General features: G+C 37.5%; 1 non-coding gene across 1 annotated transcript; it reads left to right on the forward strand.

The window, feature by feature from the left end:
* The first annotated feature begins 10,679 nt into the window (after positions 1–10,679).
* On the forward strand, positions 10,680–10,783 carry LOC148547921 (small nucleolar RNA R71). Its single transcript, XR_015898155.1, has one exon. It is a non-coding gene; the product is annotated as a small nucleolar RNA R71 (small nucleolar RNA).
* The last annotated feature ends 314 nt before the right edge of the window (positions 10,784–11,097 follow it).

An 11,097-nucleotide genomic window follows, 5' to 3' on the forward strand; every position in this document is an offset into this window, starting at 1 on the left:
ACCCTATATATTATCATATGTGTGGCATTTTGGTGTACTTATTTCAGGTTATAACCAGTTTTCATCAAATAATAAATCTTCTGACAAAATAAAATAAAATAAGTTAAGTGTATCTAACACCTACCATTGTATAAACAAATTAAATAAATTCATATCAACATCATACAGATTGTTTTTACATCGTTCGTACAAACTCGATCCTTAACGAGGAGAAAAACAAAAAATTTGTAATCCATTCCATCACATTGTCATTAAACACATACCAAAATTCATATGAATTTTTAATTATAATAATTACAATTTAAAATATACCAAACATAACACACTAAAACAACCCACACCAAACATGCAACACATTAATAAGTTCGTAAGAAAAGCATTATTCTACATATTAAAGAAAACTATTGAAATTATGGAGCTCTGCCCTGCAATCAAAATCAACACTACTTCAAGTCCGTTGGTAGTTCTCAAAAGTTGTTTCTTATATGCCTATTCTACCATATTGCCTACTTGAGCATTTTAGATTTAAGCATACCACTACCTCATAACATGCATGTCTCGGTCTAGCTATAGCCACTGCACCCAATTGTTATTATTATTACTTGCTTCTTGTATCCATTTCTTCCTCTCTTTGAACTCATCTTTTTTCCTACATATATTTTGAATGTTCCAACACCTAATGCAGGTTTCTTGAGTATGAAGTTCTTTAGCGGTACCTGCATGAACTCACACCCCATGCCATTCATATAACACCTATATGTATATACTAGCTTCGTAAGGACTCCTGTTGCCGCCACCTAAACACATTACACCTCTCTCAAACCCATTGAATCAATTTTTTTGTAAATTAGTTTCTTCTAGCTCGACTGGGAGAGACAAACGACTATGTACCAAACGTCAAATAATTAATTCCTTTTATATTGCCATCAAGGATCAATTATTTACCGTATGTAACATTACAAAGTACATGGAAAAAAGACGAATTTAATACATATATGAAGGTTTTAGAATGGTATAAAGAATGGGGTTAAATCTATGGCATCTTTTTTGTGTTTTTTTGTCTTTTTAGAGAAATTTTGTTGTTGAAGTATGTCAAGTAAAAAATCAGGAGACAATTTTATTTTGTCTTTTCACAATTTGTTCAAAAACAAAGCAATTTGTTGGTGTAAAATAGCTGTGATATCTGAGAACCATATAAAGCAGGAGACATTTTTATTTTGTCTCTTATCGCAGAAAATCAGAAGAGAGTAGAGAAGAGAGAATCACACAGTCATATATCCTGGTTCAGTTACCATGTGCAATGTGATCTATATCCAGTCTCTCTCACATCAGTAATGGTATTTTTGTAAAACCCAATAAATTAATACATAATTAACTAATATATTAATTATGAGTCAAAGAAATTAAAAAAATTTTTCTAATATGAAAAAGTAAAAAACTTAAAATACGAATTAAAACACTAATTTTAAATATTTTGGTTTAAAGTTGGCCAATGGGCTAAACTAGTTGAATCGGGTCCAAATTGGACCCAAACCCAACATATAAAACCCTAGCTTAGCCACTCTCCCCTTCATTCATACAGAAACATGTTGAAGAGGAAGAGGAGAATCAAGAACACAAACCCTTATCCACTTCAAATTTCAATCTCTCATAACTTTTTCTGCAGAGCTCTGATTGGTGTGCCGTTTGCAGCCATGTGATCACCTCGCCGAGCTCTTCAATTATATCCAAACAAAGTGGTAAGAATCTCTGAATTTCGTGTCTAGATCTCTATTTCCTTTATTTGTGCAAATTTGATTTGGATATTGAGAGATTTTCATGATTTTGGTGGTTTAGGTGCAGTATAGCATTGGGTGATTGTTAAGTTTTGCCCCAATCATTGGTGGATAAGGTAAGAAACCACTAAATCCTTGTGAATTGATGAATTAATAAACCCTAATGTTTGATTTTAATACATTGTATGAAATTAGATTGAATACATATGAATTAGAGTACTTGGAATAAAGTTTTGGTGGCTGGAACTTATTGGATTTGATTCAGAGTCTTGGAAGCTTGAATTGTGGAGTTTTGAGTTTGGAAAAAATCGGTCAAGGTATGGTTTCGGTTTCTTGTAGATAATATATAATGCTGTGTGAAACTTAAGCTAGTAACCCTTAAGATAGGTTTGAATTATATGAATTGGTTAATTGATGAATGAAAATTATTGAATTTGGTGTTGAATGTATAAATTGTGAAGTTGGTAGTTTTGTGAGTGAAATTATTGAATGAGGTTGATGTTGAAGATTGAAGTTGATAAAGTGAAATTGGATATGATGAACAATGATTGTGGTGTTATTGAATATGATAATTTTGATTTTTAATGATGATTGATGGAAAATTTGATTGAAATTTGAATGGTAGATTGAATTAGTTTGAAAGTGAGTGTTTAGGTTTGGGTTAAATGGGTTGATAATTTGAAAATAATACTTGTTAGCTGTTGAAGGGGTTGAATTTGGTATGGTTGATATTGATTTGGGTGTAGTTGGGTTGATTTTGAAGAAAACTAGAGGATTTGGCAATTTTTGGTAAAATCCTATTTTTAACTAATTTCGACAGGTCATAACTTGGTTTTCGGACCGCCAAAGTCTTGTAAAACTTGTCTTGAATAAAATAATTTTTAACAAAAAAGTTATGCACGTTTGAAGTTTGGTGTGAAAAATTGATTTTCTGAACTTAACAGCTTTTTAGCAAAACTGACATGCTTGCGTACACGACAGTGTCACGCTATGCAAGTATTGGGCTCTGTTCAGATATCTCGCGTACACAAACATGGTCTCGTGTATGCGGCACTAGAAAATCCGCAATCTCACGTATGCGGTAGTGCCACATGATGCGTGGATTGCTCCCTGCCTCATGAGCTCGCAGACATGGTCTCACGTACATGACATTGTAAAATTTTAAATTCTCGTGTACGCGGGTGGCATGCATACGCATGGCCCCTGTTTTGCTAAAATTGCAATTTTGAGCTTTCAACCTTTCCTCTAGCTTTCTAAATCTCCGTAAACACTGTTTAAAATTCTCTAGCTAGTGCTTAGTCTTTGTGGGAGGAGCGAGAGAGTATTGGGTGAAATAAAAGGGGTATTTTTGGTTATGAATTTAGAGCTGATGACTTAGGATTGTAGAGTATTGTGGGTTGATTAGCTAGAATATTTTGTGGAGTGTACTAAGTAGATTAAAGAAGACATATCGGAGTATAATAGAGATACGTTTGAAGAAGAAAATTTTGATTATGAAACTAAATTGGGCATGGTTGTTTCATCTTGAGCACTCTTTCTTGAAAATGCGACCCCAGTGAAATGATGGAAAGTGAGGATCCCCTTCTTTGTTCCTCCTAGTATTTCAAAATCGCCTCCAGCAGGATAGTGGGAGGTTAGGATCCCCTCCTTTGTTCCTCCTAGATATATGAGAACATACCTCCTGGATAGACGCAAGGGTGTGGTTCGTCCCACTTGCTCCGAGTTGGTTGTTGAGGGTCTCCGAGTAGATGCAACGGTGTAGTTCGCCCCACTTGCTCTGAGTTAAAATGGTTTGAGCTTTCTAGGTAGACGCAACAGTTGTGATTTTGTCCCACTTGTTCTAAGTTGGTAATTGATATTTATCTGAGTCACGAGTCTCTCTTGGTAAACGCAGTGGCTCGCCCCCCACTTGCTCCAGGTTGAGATTTGAGATTCTGTTGACCCTCTGTCGCAAGATGTGGCCGGATACTTATACCTTTCCGGACGAATCCCCCAATGAGATGATAAATTAATGATTATATATATGCAAAGACTCTTAGGGATGCGCACACGCAGGGACTGTCTAGGATTCGGTACCGGACATGTCGGGTTTGGTTGTATAACCGACAGATAAGACTCATCGACCATAGGGTAGACATGCATCATGTGCATTGTATGATTTGTTTGAGTATGTATGTTGTGTTTGGGTTTGCCTAATTGTTTATCTATATTTATATGCTATGTGACTTAAATGTTGTATCTGTTTTCTTAATTGTGTATTACTTGTATACTTTGTATGTGTTTGCTTTGAGAGATCCCTCATGCTGGTGGAGGTGACGCTGAGGGTTGTTTCAAACTGGCGATTAGGAGGTTTGTAGAGAACTGGAATTGAAGAGATAGATTAGAATCCCTAGGTAGAATTACCATATTTCTAGTTAGTGAGAACTCTAGGCTTTGATCTAGGTTGTAGAAGTTTAGGATTACCTTTGGCTTTTTGGAGCCTGATATCTTATCTATTGGGCACTGTTACCATACTGAGAACCCCCGGTTCTTATTCCATATGTATTTGTTATTTTTCAGGTGCAGGACATGAGACACATCACTGAGCGTGTTGGAGACTTCTTAAAAAACGAAGATATACTTTTGGGGCTTTCATTTTATGTACTTAGCTTATATATATTCTTCACTGCTGCATTAAAACTTGTATTCTCCCTCTTAGAGGTTGATTCAGATATTCAGGATTGGTATTTTGTCTTTTGGTTTAATTTTGGATTGTATATATATATTTTTCTAGCCATCTTTTGCTTCGCAGGTCGAGTTTAGAGCTTGATTAGGTATCTCTGTATTGGAACTCTCTCTCTCTCTCTCTCTCTCTCTTTCTATATATATATATATATCGATTTTCTGTGTAAGCCTTCTATCTTAACGCTGATGCGCATAAACTTGTTATGCTACGATTTAGGAAATTGCACGATCGGCAAAATTCCTTCCGGCAAGTGCACCGGTTATCGTCAAGTAAAAACTCACAATAGAGTGAGGTCGAATCCCACAAGGATTGGTTGAGTGAGCAATTCGGATTAGAAGTATGTTCTAGTTGAGCGGAATCACGATTTAGATGAGAATTGCGGAATGTAAAATTGCATGAATTAAAGAGCGAGAAGCTAAATTGCTGAAATTAAAAGGGATGGGGGTGATTGCATGAATTTAATTGCAGAATGTAAAGAGAAAGTGGTAAATCAGAAATGGGGAGTTCATTGGGTGTTAGGAGATATTGAGATCTCCGAATCAAAACAACTTTTATCCCTTCTTCAACCAATGCATTCATTGAATTTTGCTTGGCAATCTTATATGATTGGATCCCAATCCCTTGGCTCACCAATTCTCTCTAAAAACAAACAAATTCCCAATCCCTTGGTTTAAATGTTCATAAGAAGAGATGATGCTCGATCACTGATTATACCACACAGTTTCATGAACCACAATTTGGTAGGATTACATGTCACAATATCCATCCAAACCCCAATCCAATTCACTGTGAGAAAGCTTCTCTAGCATGAATCCTCCATTCCTTTCCCAAGGTTCCGAAGGATTCCAATTATGGGTAGTTTCTTTCCCAAGACAACTACCCAATGGAATTAGATCGAGAAGCTTTCTAACAAAATTCAAGAGAAAAGATTGAAGAAGAAGATAAAACTATTATTGATTCATTGAATTACAATAGAGCTCCCTAACACAATGAAAGGGGTTTAGTGAGTCATAGCTCTGAATTCAATTACAAACTTAAAAGAAAATGATCCAAAGTTCTTTGTGTGTAAAAACTCCCTTACTAACTTAAATTCTATCCTATTTATACACTTTCTAAATTGAGCTTCTGTTGTGTTTCTTGGGCTTTGAGGCCTTTCCCTGATTTCCTTTTGCTTTGGGTTTATGGTCCATAATCCTGATGAGGCTGTGATCCAATTCTGTAACATTCATTGAGCAAACTTAGTGATAAACAAGTAATGACACAAGACTCAACAAATTAAAGCTCTAGACTCATCAATCCTTCAGGCCCAATCCCATAAACATGATATTCAATTGGGTTTCATACCATAATACGTTTAAGTTAATGTTTGTGCTCAAATGCTAACTTAAACTTCAATATATTTGGCCCAGAAACCCCTTTCAAAAAGTGGCGTTTAAGTTGAAGTTTAAGTTTCAGTTTAACGTTAAACTGAAACTTAAACGTGGAAATGGAAGAAAGCAACCCAGGAGTGTGAAATGTCGAACACGTTTAAGCTTCAGTTTAAGGTTAAACTGAAGCTTAAACGTGGAAATGAAGAAAGCAACCCTGGAGGAGCAATTGGGTCGAACACGTTTAAGCTTCAGTTTAAGGTTAAACTGAAGCTTAAACGTGGAAATGAGAAAGCAACCCTGGAGGAGAGAAATAGTCGAACACGTTTAAGCTTCAGTTTAAGGTTAAACTGAAGCTTAAACGTGGAAATGAGAAAGCAACCCTGGAGGAGGGAAATAGTCGAACACGTTTAAGCTCCAGTTTAAGGTTAAACTGGAGCTTAAACGTGGAAATGCTCCTGGTGCCTTTCTTACTTCTGGCGTTTAACCTCCAGTTTAAGGTTAAACTGGAGGTTAAACGTGGAAATGCTTCCTGGTGAGAATTGTGTCGAACACGTTTAAGCTCCAGTTTAAGGTTAAACTGGAGCTTAAACGTGGAAATGCTCCCTTGGTGAAATTCTCATTCTGGCGTTTAACTTCCAGTTTAAGGTTAAACTGGAGGTTAAACGCCAGTTCCAGCATTTCTTAGCCTTCATGATTCTGGTGTTTAAGCTCCAGTTTAAGCTTAAACTGGAACTTAAACTCCACATGTGATATTCAAGCTTCCTTTATTGATTTTGTTGCTTCCTTGCCTAGCCTCTTCTTCCCTGAAATCATCCAAACAATTGCATCAAAGTCTTGCAAAATTTCATGAGAACTCTTCCATTCATAGCATTCAAGTAATATAACTAAAAACTCATGGAATTTGCATCAAAATCATACTGTTTGGATGGTTCATTGCTTTGTTATTCATTTAACCATTCTTGGTTACTTTAAGCTCAAGAAAATGCATAAAACAACTAAAACTAACAGAAAATTGCTAGTGAAACTAGCCTAAGATGCCTTGGCATCACAACACCAAACTTAATACTTGCTTGTCCCTAAGTAAGTCCTGAGTTATTTGAGAAGAAAGTATGAAACAGAAAGCAATTACATTGGCTATATTAGCAAGCATTTGAAGTTCATCAGAAGGGTTTTATGCAGAAAGTTGCAGTATCACTTTTTCATTCTTATCAGGTAAAATTATCACTTTTTCATTGCATCCATCAAACACTGCTATGGCCTCTTGTTATTCTTATGTCCTTGGCACTTTTCTCTTCTTTGTTTTTCTTTTCTTTTTCTTAGAGCTCCTTTGCTCCTTGTTTGCTTAGTGTCATGTGTTGCACAAGCCTGTGGCATTTTCTTTTTCTTATCAGTGCACTACACATATCCACTACAGGCATTTTAGTTCACATTTCTTCTTGAGACATTGGTGCCCAGCACCTCTTTGTGTGACTAAATGTTTTGTATTTAGGTTGCTCTTGATAATGGACTTTTGGTTGATAATCCCGGGTTAGTTAACCCAAGTTACCAAGTGTTGAAACACTCCTCAGAACCTATTCATCCAAGCATATCCTTAATACATAAACACCACAGGCATTTGTCTCAAAAGTTCAAACCATTGGTGCCTAGCTTATTTTCTCAATTTTTTTGCTTTTTGGTTGCCCTTTTTCAGTGGCTTTTTCTTCTTCTTTTTCTTTCTTTTTCATGGCCAAAGACATTTATTCATCAAGATCCATAGACAGTTTTCAATTTCTACACAAAAAATGATAATTCTACACTCTATTTCCAGTGATCTGACTAAACAATCAAGCATGCATACCACCACTTAATTCTACTTGATTTGTCACTAATTGAGCCAAGTTACTTTTGTTCAAACTTTTCTTTTATTTTTGGAAACAGAACAAGCATGGCAAGCATTTGTTTAAGAAGGTGAAGTTATATCCAAACATCTAGGCATTCACTTTATTCAAAGCAATAAACAGACAAACATACTAGAAACTTCACATTCCAGAAAGATTCAACAATTACAGTTTAAACCAGAACAAGCATGCTTTTGTTTGCCCTTTTTAAAGAATTGTCAAGGAACAACACCACCTTATGAAATTCCTTGTTTTCTCTTTGTTGCCAGGAAACAATTTGATTTCTCCTTCTTCTCCTAGTTGTTGCTTCATGCTTTAAGATCCTTGTTTCCTTTCCTGCAAAGAGTGATGAAGTTGCTTGCTTCTCAAGCACTTTAGTGGTTAGCTCAACTATGTATGGGTAAGTGTCTGAGTCTTAAGTTGGTGTGTGAACACCAAACTTAGTCTCCTACTTACTTCTCTGTTCTTTGAATCCTTGAATTCTCCTTGGAATGAAGTTGCTGCTAAGGATTTTAAGCATTTCTGTGATTGCTTAGAATGGTTGTTCCTTTCATATAATTCAAAGGTTGTTGTGTTCAGTCGATCTTTATGGTGGAACACCAAACTTAGAGTCACACATTCCCCTTTGAATTATTGATCCACGAATTCATTGTTTGGTGTGAAACACCAAACTTAATTCTTTGCAATGCACAGAAACTACTTCACCCTTTTTATTGAAACAAATAAAAGAAACAGCAAAGGGGTATTACCTCAGGTTGGGTTGCCTCCCAACAAGCGCTTCTTTAACGTCACTAGCTTGACGGTTGTCCCTTGTTAGGGTGGATTGTAGTGCTTGATGTCTTCTCCTCTCACTATGAAAACGTCCCCATTTGATTCCTTCATGACTTCTAAATGTTCCATAGAAAGAACTTTCCTGATTGTGAACACTTGAGGGAGCTGGGAAGGAATGGTTTTGAGGCCAGGTGGGATTGGCAGATAATGACTTGATATCACTTTATCTCCCGGAGAGAAACCTTCAGTGGGAATTTTCTTGTTTCTCCACCCTCTTGGCAATTTCTTTACAATTCTTCCCCTTCTCTTGATGATTTCTTCATTGACCCTTATGCCAGGAGGATCCTTCTGATCTGTTTCTATTGATTCTTGTGGCTTTAACTCTTGCAATTCTTGTTTGCCTTCCAAGGACTGTTTCAGAGTTTCAGTTGCTGGATTGCTTTCCTCCAAACACAGATGGCTACTATCATCCTTAGGCTTTTCAGGTTCTGGTTCAGGCTCAGATGCAGGTTTGAAAACATTGAAAATGAGCTGTTTATCATGTATTCTCAAGATTAGCTCTCCTTGTTCTACATCTATGAGCGCTCTAGCAGTGGCTAGAAATGGCCTTCCCAGAATGATAGGGTGTAGGTAACTTTCCTCCATGTCCAAAATGACAAAGTCTGTGGGGAAGAAATAATTTCCCACTTTCACCAGCACATTTTCTACTACCCCTTCAGCTTGCTTCTGAGTTTTGTCAGCCAGTTGTATGATTACATCAGTGGATCTCACCTCATTCAGTTGTAGCCTCTTCATAAGAGTCAGAGGCATCACATTTATGCTAGCTCCTAGATCACAGAATCCTCTGTCAATTTTTGTTTCCCCTATGATGCAGGGGATATGAAAACTTCCTGGGTCTGTTTTCTTAGAGATTATGTCCTTCTTGATGAGGGCACTGCATTCTTTGTTCATTATTACAGTTTGTCCTCCCTTCAAAACTCTTTTCTTGCTCAGCAATTCTTTTAAATACTTGATATGTGTAGGCATCTGCTGGAGAATCTCAAGAAAGGGCATATTGATATGGAGAGACTTAAATGTCTCTAAAAACTTTGAATAGGTTTTCCCTTTTTCACCTCCTCCTAACCTCTGAGGAAATGGTGCTTTTGGTTGGTATGTTTCCAGCATGCCTTTTTGCAGTTCCTTGGCTTGCTCAGTTTCACTTTCCTGCTTAGCTTCTTCCACACCTTCCTTCAAGATTTCTGGCTCCTGTTCTGAGGGTCTGATTCCTTCTTCTTCTGAGACTTCCTTCAATATGGTGATGGCCTTGCATTCTTCCCATCTCACTCCCTTTTGTTCCCCTTTAGGATTCTTTTCTGTGTCACTAGGGAACACTGCAGTTGACTTGGGGGCCTGCTGAGATAGCTCTCCTACTTGAGACTCCATCCTCTTGAGTTTTTCACCATGGTTCCTTAAGGTAGATCTCACATCATCCCTAAAGCTTTTCAACTCACTTATGTCCTGACCCATGGTTGCAAGCATTCCTTCTATCCTGTTTAATTGATCTTGAAATTGTTGGTTCGGATTAGGTTGGGTAGGTTGATTATTTTGGCCATGATATGATGGTTGGGAGTAAGTGTTTTGTGTGGCTTGGTATGATCTTTGGTTGGAGTTTTGGTATGTGGAATTGTTATGTTGGTTATGGTTGTAAGGTTTGTGGTTTTGTGGTTGGGTTTGTTGGTTCCCCCACCCAAAGTTTGGGTGGTTTTTCCATCCTGGGTTGTAAGTGTTGGAATGTGGATCATATGATTGCCTTTGTTGGTTTCCCACATAGTTGGCCTCTTCCCAATCACCTCCTTCAGTGCTTACTTCCTCTTGATCTTGTGTGTGTATTGCAGCCACTTGCTTTGTTTCTAATTTCCTGGTGAGCTCTGCTAGTTGCTTGGCAAACACCTTGTTTTGGGCTAAAATTGTATCAACATGGTTCAGCTCCATGACTCCCTTAGTGTTGTGTCTCTCTGAAGCGTAGTAATACTCATTCTCAGCCACTGTCTCAATCACTTCAATGGCTTCTTCCACAGTCTTTTTCCTGTTCAATGAACCTCCTGATGAATGGTCTACAGCCTTCCTTGATTCATAAGAAAGTCCATCATAGAAAATATGCAATTGCACCCAGTCATGGAACATGTCTGGTGGGCATTTCCTTGTCAAATCCTTGAATCTCTCCCATGCCTCGTAGAGAGTTTCACCATCTTGTTGTCTAAAAGTCTGAACCTCAGATCGAAGCCTATTGACCTTTTGTGGGGGGTAGAAACGTGCCAGAAACTTGCTTTCCACCTCATCCCAGGTTGTTAGGCTCCCCCTTGGGAATGATTCCAGCCACTTAGCTGCCTTGTCCCTAAGTGAAAATGGGAACAAGAGCAGTTTATAGGTATCTTCCTGGACTCCATTGGACTTCACAGTGTCGCAAATTCTCAGGAATTTTGTGAGATGTTGGTTTGGATCTTCATTAGCACTCCCACCAAATGAACAATGATCCTCCACAAGTGATATTAGCTGTGGTTTGAGTTCAAAATTGTTGGCCTGAATGGGTGGTTTCTGAA

This window comes from Arachis ipaensis, chromosome B8, assembly GCF_059453495.1.
Source record: "Arachis ipaensis isolate K30076 ecotype BB chromosome B8, ASM5945349v1, whole genome shotgun sequence".
NCBI classification, from domain to species: Eukaryota; Viridiplantae; Streptophyta; class Magnoliopsida; order Fabales; family Fabaceae; genus Arachis; species Arachis ipaensis.